Here is a 15,708-nt window from a genome sequence, read left to right as displayed (position 1 = left end):
CAATGTGTTAGTTACATTTTCTGGGGCAGTGTCTGATGGAAGCAACTTCAGGAGGAAGGATCATTTACACAGTTTCAGGGGATTTTACATAAAAACAGGATTACAAACTGCTGAGTCCAGAGAGCCCAGAGGACAGTGAATGGGAATGAGTTTAGTGAGTGAGGGGTTCACTTTGCTGACAGAAATTAGTGTGTGATGGCCCAGCATTGTAAATGTCACTACTCTATTCACTTGAAAGTGGCTAATCTATGTTTGTCAATCAATGAATTATTATTGTAAAAGTGTATTAAAAGCTTATGTGTGTGAAAGTGCCTGGGTGTATGTCTGTACACCACATGAGTGCAGTGCCCACAAAGGCCAGAAGAAAGGCACGGGATCCCTTGGAACTGGAGTTATAAGTGTTGGGAAATTTAAGTACTTGTCCCTTACAGCTCTCTTCCCCCCAGCCAGCTATAGAACTTCCATGCAAACAAAGTTGAGCAAACAAGGTTGTTTTCAGAACTTTCCCATGTGCAGTGCAGGTGCCTTGATCCTCCAGGTGTGGGCAGTGCATGACTTCCTCCTATGCTTAGCCCATCCCCTGGCTTGGGTATATAAGCCCATTACTCTCTGTAATAAACAGTGGTAGCAGCTTCTTCTTAACTTCTCTTGGTGATCTGTTAAGTGTTTCAATCCCGACACCCTCCACAGATTCTCAGTCCCAGGCCATGCAGACACCACAATAAGCAGCTATGAGTTGCCATGTGGGTGTGACAACATAATCCCCATCCTCTGAAAGACCAGCAAGTGCTCTTAACTACACAGCTATGTCTCCAGCCCTGTAAAACTTTATTTAAACAAACAAACATTTTTTTTTTTTTTAATAGGATTGGAGAGATAGTTCAGCAGTTAAGAGCAGTGGCCATTCTAGGACCTGGGCTCTATTCCTAGCACCCACATGGTGGCCAACCACCATTTGTAATCTAGTTCCTGGAGATCTGATGCCCTCTTCTGGCTTCCTAGGACCAGGCACACCTGTGGCAGAACACTCACATCCATGAAATAAAATAACTAAAGCAACAAACTCAAACTTACATTTAATGCTTCTTGACTCGATACTCTGGATGCATCTGGTCCCATACAGCAGCTGTAACACTTGTCTCCAATATCATTGTAAATCCTGGGCAATTCCCTAATACAGCCACCTGTGGAGACCTGGCCCTGGGACATCTTTGTTTTGTTGTGTGTGGTTGCTTTGTTTTGTTTGGAACATGATCTGTCATTGTGGTTGTTATTGTTGTCATAGTCATTGTTTGTTTCCAATACTAAAACAGGCCGGCCTCAAACTCAAGAAATCTGCCTTTCTCTGCCTCCTGAGGGTGGGGATTAAAGGCATGCACCACCGCCTGGTTTGAGACTGGATCTTATAATGTAGTCCAGGCTATGATGGAATTTGGAATTCTCCTGCCCAAGTACTATGCTTTACAGACATCACCCACCGTGTTAGGCTGGCCCTTTCAGTCTCTTGAGTCTCCCAAGGACCCTGTGCCTGGTGCAGCGATAAGTCTCCTCTCTCTCTTGCATGCTCATCTCACCCCATGACTTACCAGCAGCCCCCACACCAGTCTGAGTCACCTGAAGCCCAAGGCTGAACAAAGTCTCAAGATGGCTGCCTTTGCCTCCAGAGGCTGCTGGCCAGACAGCTAGCTGTGAGGAGAAAGCATCTTTCTTTCTGGGCTCTCTGGATGCTCCTAGGCCTTCAACTTCGTGCTAACCTAAACCTCAGGCCCTAGCCCTGAGTCTCCTCCCCTAAACTAGAAAGCATGTATGACTCCCAGGATCTGCTGGCTTCTCCTATGAGGCATTGGTGCTTTCTCAGGAAGTAAAATACCATGAGGCTGTTGCTTCCATTTCTTACCATTTGTTCTCATCGACAGATTTTGCTGAAATTTTTTGACTCATGTTTGCTGCCCCTCCCCCCAGCTTCTAGAACAAACCCAGACTTACCTGATTGCTATGTGTCTCTAGTACTTTATTTAGGGTTGAACTGAAGGACCACATTGTCTAGTCTTCTAACAAGCCGACTCACTCCAGAGTGAAAACCATTACCTTGAGAGCGTCTCTTCATGTTCATAGTTCCCGCTGTGGGGGAAGAAAAAAAAAAAAAAAAAAAAAACGTATATTCAACATCTTTTTACAGAATGTTTTCAGATATTGAAGCCTCAGTTTCTGGCATGCCCAGCACCCAGCCTGTGGACTTGGGGAACAGTGATTAGGAAAGCGCAGAAGGGAGAAAGGAGGATGAAATGTGGCATCACCTCCCTGATGCAGGGTCCAGCAGGTCAGGGCTTCTGAGCCAGACTGTCGTCAAGGGCTCGGACTTGCCTGCACTGCCTGGACGGGAAAACAAAAAGAGGCTGGTGAGCCGAGAGAACGTTAAGTGTGTGACCACTGCCAAGAAGCAGAGCCAGAATCCTCTGGTCAGACTGCTGCTACCAGGCCTTTCTGCCTGAAGGAGGGTGGAGCCAGGCCAGGTGAGTTCACCTGACCACATCTGGGTGTGCAAGCCCGAGCTTAGCTTTAGAAAGTGCGTCCTCCATAGGATCCTATGGATCCTCCTCAGTCTGCGTGTGGATGCCCACGGGTGCCCATGGTATTGGAGCTGAGACAGTGCTCTCGGTGTGTCCATCCCCAGAGGCAGTGTCTTCAGAGGTGTGCGGTGCAGAACTTGCACCTCTGTCTATCATGGCTCCTGAGTATCATCTCTGCAACCCATTTCTTCTATAGGTTTTTTGTTTGTTTTCTTTCAATTTTCTGAGACAAGGTTTCTCTATGTTAACAGTCCAGGCTGGCCTAGATCTTGCTTTTTAGAACAGGCTGTCCTTGACCTTAGAGATATGTCTGCTTCTGCCTCCCGAGTACTGGAATTAAAAGCATGTGCCACCACTCCCCACCTTCCTCCTTCCTGTCTACCCTCCCCTGCCTCCCTTTCTTCCTGTGTCTCATTATAGGCCACATAGTAGCCATTAGGAGTTGTGCTATGAATTGAGTATACAATTATAACAAAGCTTGTATTGCTCTTCCTCCAGAAAGCCTTCTCAAACTGCACCCCACAATTGCATGAGATATCTGCTTGCTGATCCACAAAGATCTGCAATTGCTCCAGGACACCAGGAATCTGAGGAAGGCAGGGGGAGCTCAAAGTGGCCTGCCTAGAGCTAAGGAACTCCATTCCTTCCCACTTCCTGTCCTTGGGAGTGCCCTGAGGGCATTTTCCCCCCCTTGCCACTCATTAGAGGAGCAGCCATTAAAATGGGCCCAGAGCATGGCTTCTGCTTGCCAAGAAGGCCACAAAACTCCAGAAGGTCCCAGGAAGAAAAGGTTTACCACCCAAGCCTGCCTCCCGGGGTGCAAAACAACCCCTAATGAGTCCTCTCCAGGGGAGGGTGAAGTCACCTGCAGAGAGGCAGCTGAGCCTAAGGTGTTCTCCAGGAGCCTTAAAATAGCCAAGGCTCCCTCCACAAACACCTTCCCCACACTGTTTAGGCAGGTGAATGCCAGGAAACTAATGAATCGCAGCTTAGTGAATTAATTGTTGATGAAATAATGCGAATCGTGAGCTTCCTGCTCATCAGTCTCTACAGAAATTAATTAGCCCCGCTTGGCAGCAAGCTGGATCAAATTTTCAACTTAATTTATGAATTTGGCCAAATTGTCTATGGGAAGCCTCGCCTGGAGGACCTTCTGTGGCCGTGTCATGTCCCAACAGGCCTTGCCTTTCATAGAAGTGATTGCCTTAAGAGAACAGGGTGGAGGAGGGAGGAGGGGACAGGAGGCTGAAGATGCTGCTGGAGGCTCCAGCCAGCCCTCTGCCCACTCCTGTTGTCTGACTCAGCCCACCCCAAGGACTCTGCACCAGAAGACCGACTGCTGGCTAGAACTGAAGGAGGATGAGTCCAATGGAGGGGTTGGATGTAAGCTTTGGTTTTAATTCTAATTAAATTGCACTAACTCATATTGCAAGATTGGGTGAAAGACAAATTAATGAGAAACAAGAGGAGGTTAAAATAAGAAGCAGAGGACTTGTGTAGTCAGGGACATCAATTTGAGAAGGTGATTTTTATGGTGGTGCAAATTAGTGCCTTAGGCCTATAGGCCCTGGGACTGGCAAGAAAGATGCTGGCTGCTGAGGTGCCTGGCTGGCTTTCACTGTGTGAGCAGGTCCTGGGACTTCTACTGAGCAGCAGAATATGATGTTAGCCAGCTGACTGTGAAGTCACAAGTCCTTGAACTGCTTCTTGCGAGAGTGTGACCATGCATCTATGTGTATACGTGATCTCTTTATGTCCCTAAAATGTCAGCTTTTTTTGTGGAAAACCCTGTGAACCAAAGTTCACGGTTAAAGCAGAATGAAATTTCTTATGGAGTATGTTCCAGTCTAAGAGAGGTCCTAACCAGCCTCAGAGTCAGAAAAGGACATCCTAGAGCCTTGCGGTCATTTTATCTACTTAGAATTACTTGCTAATTCAAATAAAATTACACACAGGGAGCATGCAGGGGATACACGCAGGAAGCTTATCTGTGTTGCAGACATAAGTACAAGCCAGAAGCATCTGGTCTCAGACACCAGTTTTTTGTTTTGTTTTGTTTTTAAAGACAGGGTGTCTTCTAGCCCAGGCTGGCTTTCAATTTTCTATGCAGCCAAGAAGACATTGAGCTTGTTATACTCTTCCACCTCCTCCCATGAGCTGGGATTACAGGGCTTTGTCCTATGCCCAGGATATATAGTGCTAGAGAGCAAACCCAGGGCAACTGAGCTACATTCCCAGCCTTTTCTATTAAAATGTTGACGTGGTAGTTTCTCCTGGACATCATTTCTCAACTCTGATTCTATACTCTCTTGTTTTCTAAATGCAGTGTTCAAAGCTTGATATATAACTTACACTATCACCTCTCTTGTGCATGTGTGTCTGTGTGTTTGGGCACGAGAGAGAGAGAGAGAGAGAGAGAGAGAGAGAGAGAGAGAGAGAGAGAGAGGTTGTGTGTGTGTGTGTGTGTGTGTGTGTGTGTGTGTGTGTGTGTGTGTGTGTGTGGCCCACAAGCACATGTAGGGGCCAGAGACTGCCTAAATTTTAAGACAGGGTCTCTTACTGAACTTGAAGTTCACTGATTGAGCCAGACTGGCTGACCAGAAAGTTCTAAGGTATCATCCTATCTTGGCCTGTACCAGTGCTGGACTTGCAGGTATGTATCCCCGAGACTGGCTTTTATGTAGGTGATAGGATCAAGCTTAGGTCTTCCTGCTACTTGTTATGCCATCCCCCTAACCCCTGTAGGTTGCACTCTTGACTGACTGAGATCTCAAATCTGACTATATGGAGGGACCTCACTGCCTATCCAGATCTGTTGCTTCACCAGACAGCATATTAAATGAGGGAGTGTGCTGGAAGTTCCTCCTCCTCTCCCCCTCCTCCCCTCTGTGGGCGTAGTGACTGCAGCCAGACTACCCTTCCCTTCAGGAATTTGTGATGTTATTACCAGCTCACCCCGTGACCTCGGGCTGTGTCTGCCTTTTGTTTACCTTTATTCTCACATTGCCAGGTACATAATTCCATGGTTCCCTCAGGTAGCTTCTTGAGAGCCGATGGATTGCAGAGGTGTGTGTGTGTGTGTGTGTGTGTGTGTGTGTGTGTGTGTGCAATTCTGAATGGAGGGCAGAGCATTGGGCAAAGAGATAGTGTCTACTAAATCCTAGGCATGTTTTAGTCCAACTTCCCAGCTAATCAATGTCCCTTACTCTCTCCCACTCACCCCCCCCCAAGGGAACTGTAGCCTAAGCTGTCATTTTCCCACCTTCTCAGATAAATGCTTTTGGGGCCTGGTGCTCATGCTGGCCATCCTCTGCAAGGGTGCCCTGATGGTGTTTTCTAGAATTTCTCCTTTATTCTCTGGCCCCATACCATTCTTGAACTATTAAAGCTGGTGCATTATCACCAATTTTCAAAGTCCCTGTAGGGAAAGTTACACATCTATCCCTCTCTCTCTCTCTCTCTCTCTCTCTCTGCATAATGTGAACACTAAAGAAAGACTGTGTGTCTCTGTTCTGTGTCTATTCTCTCCTCCACCATGGGAACGTTTGAGGACAAATTACTGTTTACAGACTATGATGAAATCTAATGAAGGAGGTCTTAATGTTAATACCAATCCTGCTGAATATCCAAAAGGTTTTCTCCATTGAAAGTGGATCAACAGAGTAAGTCTCCTTGATGCCTATCACCCAGAAGTGTCATTTAGCAAGGTTTGTCCTTCCCTTCTCTCCCTTGTTCTTTTTGCTATTATGTCACACCTACAAAACAGAGAGAGAGACTAACCAACAGTGAACCTGGGAATTCAGCTGTCCTGCTGTCTCTTACTAGCCCAGGGATCTGGTACAACCCATTAAACTTAGACAATAATATAGTTTTGCCTCCCTGGCCTGGGTGGGGGAGGACCGTGAAGGTTAAATGAGATGGTGTGTGCACTCAAGAGTGATGGTTACTGCAGTGGTTTTAGTACATTATGCTTTGGTAGACAATTTTTGGCAAGGCAATATTTTGCACAGGCATTTCTGATTGTCTTGTTATTATGCAGCTGAGGGGAAATGAATGAATTGTTTAGACTTGGCTGGAAGTCATAAATAGGCTCCTGAACAGATACTGAATTTATCATGGGAACTTTATTGCCTCTACCATCATAGGCACTTCAGTGCACAGAGACAGCTCCAGGGTTTCATCCTTATTATCTATCTCACAGTTCTCCATGGTTTAGTTCATTTTAGTTTCATATGTGTTAAGTCTCAGTGGAGCCATGTTTGGGTGTTCAGGAGACTTGCTTTGAAGTGAGCCTTGGGAGTTTTCATGGAGAAGCGTATGATGTACCTAATTGTGTAAATCTTACCTTCAAATTCCTGGCTGGGGTATGTGAACTCTTATTTATTTGTTCTTCATGTATTCACCACTATAGACTCAATATATTGTGTGATGCCTGGTCACTTGTGCCTGTTTCCTTGAGAACTATGAGGATACCTTACATTCAATCACGCAAGTCAGAGGTCCCAGGCAAAGCCAGAGGGCTGCCCGTGGTCCTGTGAGGTGGAGGATGTTCATGTATTTGTAAAGAGATGGAAGGTAGGAAACTGAGGAATAAATTCTTGGTACCACAAATGTCCTTACATTTTTCTAAAACCATCTGTCAGTCATGTGTAAATGCTACATTTCAATATCCATATTTAAAAGCAGCCACTCTAGCTGTAGACATCATTATAATAGAAAGTACCTTCTAAGAGTCACTGCTTGGCAAATAGTGCTTTGTGAGATCCTGTGGACAAAATAAGCTTATGGAAGCTTCACACATCACATCGAATGGTCCCTATTCTTTTCTCCTGACTAAAGGACTTAGTAGCAAAGGAACCAACTATAAATGGGAAGCAGGTGCCATGGGACTTCACTATTGTTCTTTTACTGCAGCGAATGCCTATAAAACACAAACACAAGACTCAGCAGCCACTGATTCCCAACAACTATGTCTATGAAATACTAAATTCCAAAAGTAGGATTTGGGAATAATGTTTTCTTCTAGTCAGAAGCAAACTGGACTGGAAAAGAACTCAGCTATGAAATTACTTAGAAACTCAGTCTTAGATGGGGTGGTGCTAGCCCAGGTCCCCTTGGCAAGTGAGGGGCAGGACTGGGCTAGGACCACCCTCAAGTCTTCCAAGTTAAACCTTCACTTGACCATTTTGCTTTCGTTTTCACAGCTTCCAGTCTGTTTACTTTTAGCCTGTGGCATTTTGGATGAAATCGTAAAACAGATTGTGCTGGCCAGTTTTAGGCCAACTTCACACAAGCTAGAGTCATCTGAGAGGAGAGAACCGCAGTTAAGAAAATGCCTCCATGAGATCAGGCTATAGGCAAGCCCATTGGGCACTTTGTTTGTTTGTTTGTTTTTCCAGGCAGGGTTTCTTTGTGAAACAGTCCTGGAACTCACTTTGTAGATCAGGTTGGCCTCAAACTCACAGAGATCCACCTGTCTCTGCCCCCTGAGTGCTGGGATAAAGATGTGTGCCACCATCACCTGGTTTGGGCATTTTCTTAATTAGTGACCCTGGGTGCTACCATTCCTAGGCTGGTGGTCCTGGGTTCTATAGGAAAGCAGGCTGAGCAAGCCATAGGGAGCAAGCCAGTTAGCAGCACTCCTCCATGGCCTCTGCATCAGCTCCTGCCTCCAGGATCCTGCCATGTTTGTATTCACGCACTTACTTCCTTCAGTGATGAACAGTGATGTAGAAGTATAAGCCAAATAAACCCCTTCCTCCCTAACTTGCTTTGGTCATGGTGTTTCATCACAGCAATAGTGACCCTAACCAGGACAGAGATGCTGAGTTCACCATGGGAAGTTCATAGCCTCTGGACTATGACAGCTACTTCAGTGGTTTTGATTGCTGTTACATCACAATTCCCTGTGGTGATAAATTAAAATGAAATTTCTTTGATTTAAATTTCTCTGACAAAGGAGTCATCAGATCTAAGGATCTCCTATACTTCTGAGGCAGTAGCACTCCAGTCCAAAACCTGTTACTCTTGATGACTCTGTCTTCCAGAGTCCCTTCTGCCACAAATTAGATACTAAATGTGTCTGTTGAGGTTGCCTAGGAGCAAAAAGTAAGCAAAAGAGAATTTTATCCACTAATCCCCCAGTTATCAAATATGACTTCATTGCCCTTAGTTTAGGAGTAGTTACTGAGGAATGAGGCCCTACAAACTGGCTGCCTTCTGAACTTTAGTGATAAACAAGTAAATAACTGCAAATTTTAACTGCAAATGAGTAGATAGAAGGGGACTGAAAGGCCCGGCAGTGGTGCACGGCTTTATTCCCAGCACTGGGAAAGGAGGCAGAGGCGGGTGGATCTCTGTTAGTTCAAGGCCAGCCTGGTCTAAAGAGTGAGTTCCTGGACAGCCAGGACTACACAGAGAAACCTGTTCTGAAAAATAAAAAAAAAAAAAAAAGGGGGGGGGGAGTGGGTGGGTAGGGGACTGAACATACAGAATATGTAATGAGGATAAAGTAGAATATCCTAAACTTTGTAGAAAGATTATAAATATAAACTCAGCAAAACTTGTCAACATATAAAGTAAGAATATAAGTGATAAAACAGAGGACCCCATTATTAGGCTGATACTTGTATGCACCTGGCCCCCAGTGTGATGGTACTTGCAGGCGAGTGTTTCAGGATGTGACTGGGTTTAATTTGATGAGAGCCTACATGGGAGCTTTGTAAAGGAAAACTTTCTGAGTCAGAAGGCTGGGGACATTTTACTGCCAAAGCTTTACCATCATTTATATTCAAAATCTATTTGGGGAAATTTCAGCTATTTAGCGAAAGGAGCTAGTTTGTTCAAGTTCTTTCTCAGAATTCTTCTCCTCAGATATGCAGGTGACTCATTGCTAGTGTGGGACGTCCCAGCCTGGATACTCTGCCAGTCTTGTTCAGATTATCAGGAGAGTCTCTGTCAGTAAAACTGAGGCAGAAAATGGGGCTGTAATTGTGGTCAGCAACTGGAAAGAAAAGTGCATGACACAGAACTGGCGAGTTCTGTTTCAAGTACAAGATTTCTAACATCTGGGGAGAAACTGAAGAGAGAGCAGAGTGAAGGGACTATAAATGGCTTCATCTCACAGACATGGTCCATAGATTATGATGGCTAAAAGTTAGGGCATGAAGCATCTCTAAGGCCATGCTGGAAAGTACTCAGAATCAGCTGGTGATGTCTGCTTTGGACACAGGAAGAGAGAGTAGAAACACATAGGACAGTACCAATAGAAAAGAAGAGAAAGATTAGGACTTCACTATTTTTAAAAAGATGTTACCTTTACTTCCTTTTCTCCACAAAGTGTATAGATAAACATGGTACTCTGTTATCATATCTCTAAGAGTTCATTTTGCTGACAACGGTGATCAATGGCTTCCATGAGTCACTCCATGCATTGTGAGTAAGAGAGGTGACATCTGAGTTCTCCAAGTAGACACACACAACTTGTGAACACTGATCTGAGTTAATGTTTAATCTCAGTTCTTTTAATAAAGACTTATTCTGGAGCTCTCATTAGCCGACTGATGAAAATGTTAGTAGTTCTCTCTGCCAGTTTAAGTGCAATGAAATATTTATTTTCAAGGAGTCCAAATCATAAAAGAAATGATAAGAATGGTTTTCCAAGGAGAAAGGGTCTGGGCTGCAAATGGGAAGTTAGGTCCTGCATAATATTTCCTAGTTGGCTCTCTTCTCAGTCAAATTAATCCTTATGAAAATCCAAAGCCTTCAGCAACAGGCAAACCTGCCTTTGTCAGATGCTCATCACATCAGTACCTGGAGAAGGGGAATTTTATTGGACAAAGCAAGGTTCCAACCCCACTTTTGCTGTCCTTACCCCTTTCCCCAGTGTCCTTACACCAAGCTCCCTCACTTGCTGTTTTGGACCACCTGATGCACTCACAGGTTTCCATCCCTTGGCACATGATTTCCCTTCTACTTAGAATTATTTAGGCCTTCCTCTCTCTCTCTCTCTCTCTCTCTCTCTCTCTCTCTCTCTGTCTTTGTTTTTTGTTTGTTTGCTTGGTTTTTTGTTTTGTTTTTTTTTTTCTGAAACTTGCTCTATAGACCATGCTGGCCTCCAACTGACTTATAGAGATCCATCTCGCTCTGCCTCCTGAGTGCTGGAAGTAAAGGTGTTTCCTACCACTGAATATCTGTTCAAAATCAATTTCTTATTCCCTCCAAGTGTGAAGGATCCCTAAGAAGGTGTTGGATCCCCTAGAACTGGAGTTATGAGCTGTCATATGGGCACTAGGAACTGAAACTTGGTACTCTGAGAGAGTAGTAAGCACTTATCTACTGAGCCATCGCTCCAGGCACAGAAAAATATTGGAAAACACATCTGCATTTGAATGTACACAGACCCTTTCTTGTATATTCTCTAAGTAATACACAACTATTTATATAGCATTTATATTTGATTAGGTAGTATATGATAAGTAACCTAGAACTATATATGAAACGCATGGAAGGAACTCAAATAGAAAAAATAATCAAAAATAAAATGAATACAGAAGAACACGTCAGTGACATGCAAACACTATGCTGTTTTACACAATGGAATTAAGTATAGAATGTTTGGGTATCATGGAACGAAGAACACTTCACAAATGCTAAGGGGTGACTAGCTGTGTTTTGTTTTCCACTTTGAGGTTTCTTCTCCAAAGTTCCCCAATGCCTTCTAATGTATCTATTATGACTCTCATCAAGTTGGATTAGCACTACTCATATGCAAGAACTTATCACTTGCAAGGGTAAAAGCATGACCTTGTCTTTGCTTCTAGCCCTGTCTCCTGTCTTTCATACTTCCTACATGGGAACGTTGAAAAACAAATTCAGCATTCACTCTGGTTTGGCTTCTCACTGAAAGAGAAATCAAAGGGGAAAAACAATTGGCAGATTTAACTGCATTTTCTTTTTTTTTAAAGTTTGAGAAGTAGAATAGACTTCTTTTTTTTTTCTTCAAGAAAACCACTTTTAAGACCCAATTTCAAAATTAAAGACAGTCCTAAAAAGTAGATACACTGGCAATTCATATAGGAATGTAAGTTTCTAAACAAGTATGCAATGGAACTCAGGTAATGTAATATAGTATTATAAATCAGGTTTACAAAGTCTTAGAGAATATTCTTATGGAGTAATGTTGAGAGAAAAATACATACAGATTATCATGCCACAGAAAGGTATGCATAGAAGAGTACATACTTCAGGGGCTGGAGAGATGGTTTAGCAGCCAAGAGCTTCTGTTGTTCTTGCAGAAGATGTGGTACAATTCCAGCACCTAAATGAACACTCGCAAGCATCTGTAACTCTGGTTTCCAGCAGCAGGCTGAGGTGTTAGGGAAGCAGACAGGCCTGGAGGAGGGGGGTGTGATCCTGGAGGAACCTCCACCCTGCCCTTCAGGCTTTTATCAACTGTTTGGAAAGAGGAACCCTGAAGGAGCAACTCAGTAGCAGGTAGCAATCACCTAGGGCTGTGGAGGAACAACATGTTGGCACTGTCACAGATGAGTGATACACCCAGGACTTCCTTTGGAACCCTTGAGTCTGTGACTCCAGAAACAAGAGAGAAACTTGGAAATAGGGGGGCATTCATAGAGACAAAAGCTCAGCTTTGCCTCACAGTAAGAAATACTAACACACGCCTCGTGGCAGGGACTGAGATCAACAGTAAGCAATGGTATTAGAGCTGAAGACATTTGATTTGAGGACTGTGTGTGTGTGTGTGTGTGTGTGTGTGTGTGTGTGTGTGTGTGTGTGTGTGTGTGTGATGCAGGCACATGTGAACTATGCTGCAAATGGGGGAGGTCAGAGGATTGCCCCCACTTTCAGTTCACAGCTTTACTATGTTTAAAACAAAATCTCTTGTTTCTGTTACATTCACCAGGCTCTGGTCTGCAAAACTTCCAGGGATTCCCTGTCTCTCCTCCCATCTTGCCATAGGTACCTTGGGACTACAAACAGGCTTGTGCTACTAGACCCAACTTCACATGAGTCAGGAATATCCAAATTTGGGTGCTCACACTTGCATGGCATGAGCCATCTCCACAGGTCCCAGAGTGCATATTCTTTTCAAGGATACACAGGAAATTTTATCACAATTGATTTTGTAGCACAGGAATGAAATCGTAGGTATAAATGAATCTCAGAAATTTTATTATATAGGACATGTTCTAATATTATAATAAAATAACTTACACATCTATGAAAATGTAACAATAAAATCCTCAAATGTTTAAATGTTAGTATACTCCCTTTTTAAAAGCATGATCTCATTCTGTTGTCGACTAGTCTTGAACTCGTGAAATCAAGTGATTTTCTTCCTCAGTTTCCCAAGTGCTGAGATTTCAAGTGTATACTACCTCACAAACCATATACTTCTGTAATTACACATACATCAAGGAAAGATCATAATGGAAACTGGTAAATATTTTAAGTGATATTGATGTATGATACCACAGTATGTGAGCTACAACCAAAACAATGGTTAAAAGGAAGTTTACAGGTTTAAATGCATTTAGTAGAAGGGGGGGTTCAATTTTCTGAAGGGTCATCACCCTTCAGAAATCAGAAAAAAGAACAAACTTGCTTAATGTCTGTTAGCCTTGGGTTTTCTTTCTATGGGAACCATGTTTAGCTTAATTAACAGCATGAGCCCCCATCTGGTTGTGTGCTGTGTGAGGACTCAAAGTGGGATCTGTCACTGTCATTGCCTTAAAATGCATCATGTCCTCAGTCCCATCTGATTATGAGGAGGTATAATTAGAGTCCCTCTTTCCTCCTCCCATTCATAATGTCACAAGGGTACCTCCACTACCTGCATCTCCACCTCCCTTCTTCACTTATAGCTTATCTCCCTTGCATAATCACACCCCCAAGCATGCTAAGATCCACCCTGGCCTTCCACTGGTGTCCTTCTCGGAGCTCAAGGATTCAAGCTCAGATTCTAGCGTCTAACGAACGAGCTTGGAACATGAAGCTCCTCGACTTGCAGATGATCTTGTGCCACCCCATTTCCTTGTCTGGGTTTAGACGCACCTTACAGGATGATAGGAGAAACAAGCTTGTAGGAAAGAAGCTTATCGGTGAGTCTCAACTCAGTGGAGGCACAGAAGCAAGAAATCTTTTTATTTGCCTGAAACCTGCCGATTGGATTGCTTTTTCAAGCCCGGCTTTCCTGTGAGATTGTAGCCCCCTTACTGATAGTTCATGAAGGCTCTGTTCCTCCTTGGCTGTTTTCATTTGCTCATTTTGCTGTCATTTTTATTGTGGCCTTGAATCATCTTGTTTCTTTAACTCTTGTTCAGCAAATAACTACAGATTCTAAACTGGCTGCCTGGGCTGGAAGTGTAGCTCTGCCACTTGCTGCGAGCGTGGCTGATTAACCTCTGTCCCCAGCCTCTTTCTCCGCAGAAAGGAAGTAAGATAGAAACTGCTTACCGTGATCGCAGGAGTGGATGTGATGACAGCCTTAGGACAGGTGGGGCGGGCACAAGGCAATGCTCATGTGCCTGGCTGTGGCTGCTGTCAACTTAGAACGCCTTTTCTCTTTTGTCCCTCCCCTTGTCGTTTCCACTCCTTCCATCTGTCCAAAATAAGACGGTATTCAGTCATTCAGGAAGAAACAGAGGACAGCTGTTATTACCTGACTCAGGAGAGAAAAACTCTCCTCCTGAATAAATAACACACTACCAATGGGCTTGATGCCAACAGGTGCTACCTTTAGTCTTTAGACTCATGGCTTTCTTCCCCAAATCTCAGAATCCTCCTTCGTGCCTCTGTCCACACTCAGTGGAGTCCTGGGTTCCCAAACTCACATATCCTCGGCTCACCAAACTCAGCAGCCAGTGCAACCCTTATGAATCCGTGTTACATTCCTATTTAGACCAAAACTCCAGTCCAGGGAGCAGATGACAGGAAGATGGGCCCCGTCCTCTCATCTAACTGCAGCTCTACTGTGCAGCTTCCCTCTCCTAAGGCTGCATCAGGCTTAGGGACTCACTGGCTCCTAGATAAACCAAGAATATAGAGAACCCACACCCTTCTAGCTTGACCAGGGCTTCCCCTGTGGCCTCCCTGCTTTGGCTTTTAGAGAGAAGCAATTCCCTCCACTGCCCAAGAGGCCAACTGTGTTTTCCAGTCCCCACCCCCACCTGTCTTCCCTCACAGCGAGTATGCAGGCTGGACGGAAGCTAGTGTTGACAAGTTTTCCCCAATAGCCCCATGTCATGGTTCCCTGACCTTAAAACATGGAATCCTTGATCCTTTTATTACCTGTGGCCATCGGTTACTTACAAGTATATGTCAGTCAACACCATTCTATGACATAAAAAGAACATTGAATTAATTAAGTAAAACAGGCATATTAAAACATATATGTAGTAACAGGGTCACAAATTAAATGACAATAATAATAAAAGTGCTAAATATTATAAATATTATAACTGTGTAAAAGTTATTTATCAGACAGGTGGTGGTGGTGCATGCCTTTAATCCCAGCATTTGGGAGGCTGAGGCAGGTGGATCTCAGTGAGTTTGAGGCCAGCCTGACCTACAAAGCAGGTTCAAGGACAGCTAGTACTGTTACACGGAGAAACCCTGTCTCACAAAACAAAAAGCAAAACAAAACAAAAAAGGTATTATCATTAAACAAATACTACAATGAGCCAGGTAAACTTTTGGCAGAGGGGATCAGGAGCTCAAGCTCTCCTTAGCTCTATAGTGAGTCCAGGACCAGACTGGGCTACAGAATACCTTGTACAAAGCAAGAAGAAACGTACACAAATATTCAGCTAACCCTCATGGTAAGCCTATAAGAAAGTGCAAACTGTCATCAAATCTACATTAGAGATGAAGAAACGGAGGCATGATGTCTTGCTTCGAATCTTACCAAGTCCCCGCAGATTTGAGGCATTGGAGCAGAAACCCAGGAGGACTGGCTCTTGAGGCAGTAGTCTGACAGACACTTGGCTCAATGTATGTATGGCTTTGCCATTTGATTCCAAGTTCAGGAACAGATGATGGAAGGAAACCCTAGAGGGCCAACACTTAGGGTTCCGTGGCAAACGCAGCCCACAGGCAAAAACTGTAAGAGCAGTTC

The sequence above is a fragment of the Phodopus roborovskii genome, unplaced genomic scaffold (assembly GCF_943737965.1).
Source record: "Phodopus roborovskii unplaced genomic scaffold, PHOROB, whole genome shotgun sequence".
Classification (NCBI taxonomy): Eukaryota; Metazoa; Chordata; class Mammalia; order Rodentia; family Cricetidae; genus Phodopus; species Phodopus roborovskii.
The sequence above is the reverse complement of the archived record's forward strand: the minus strand, read 5'-3'. Positions refer to the sequence as shown.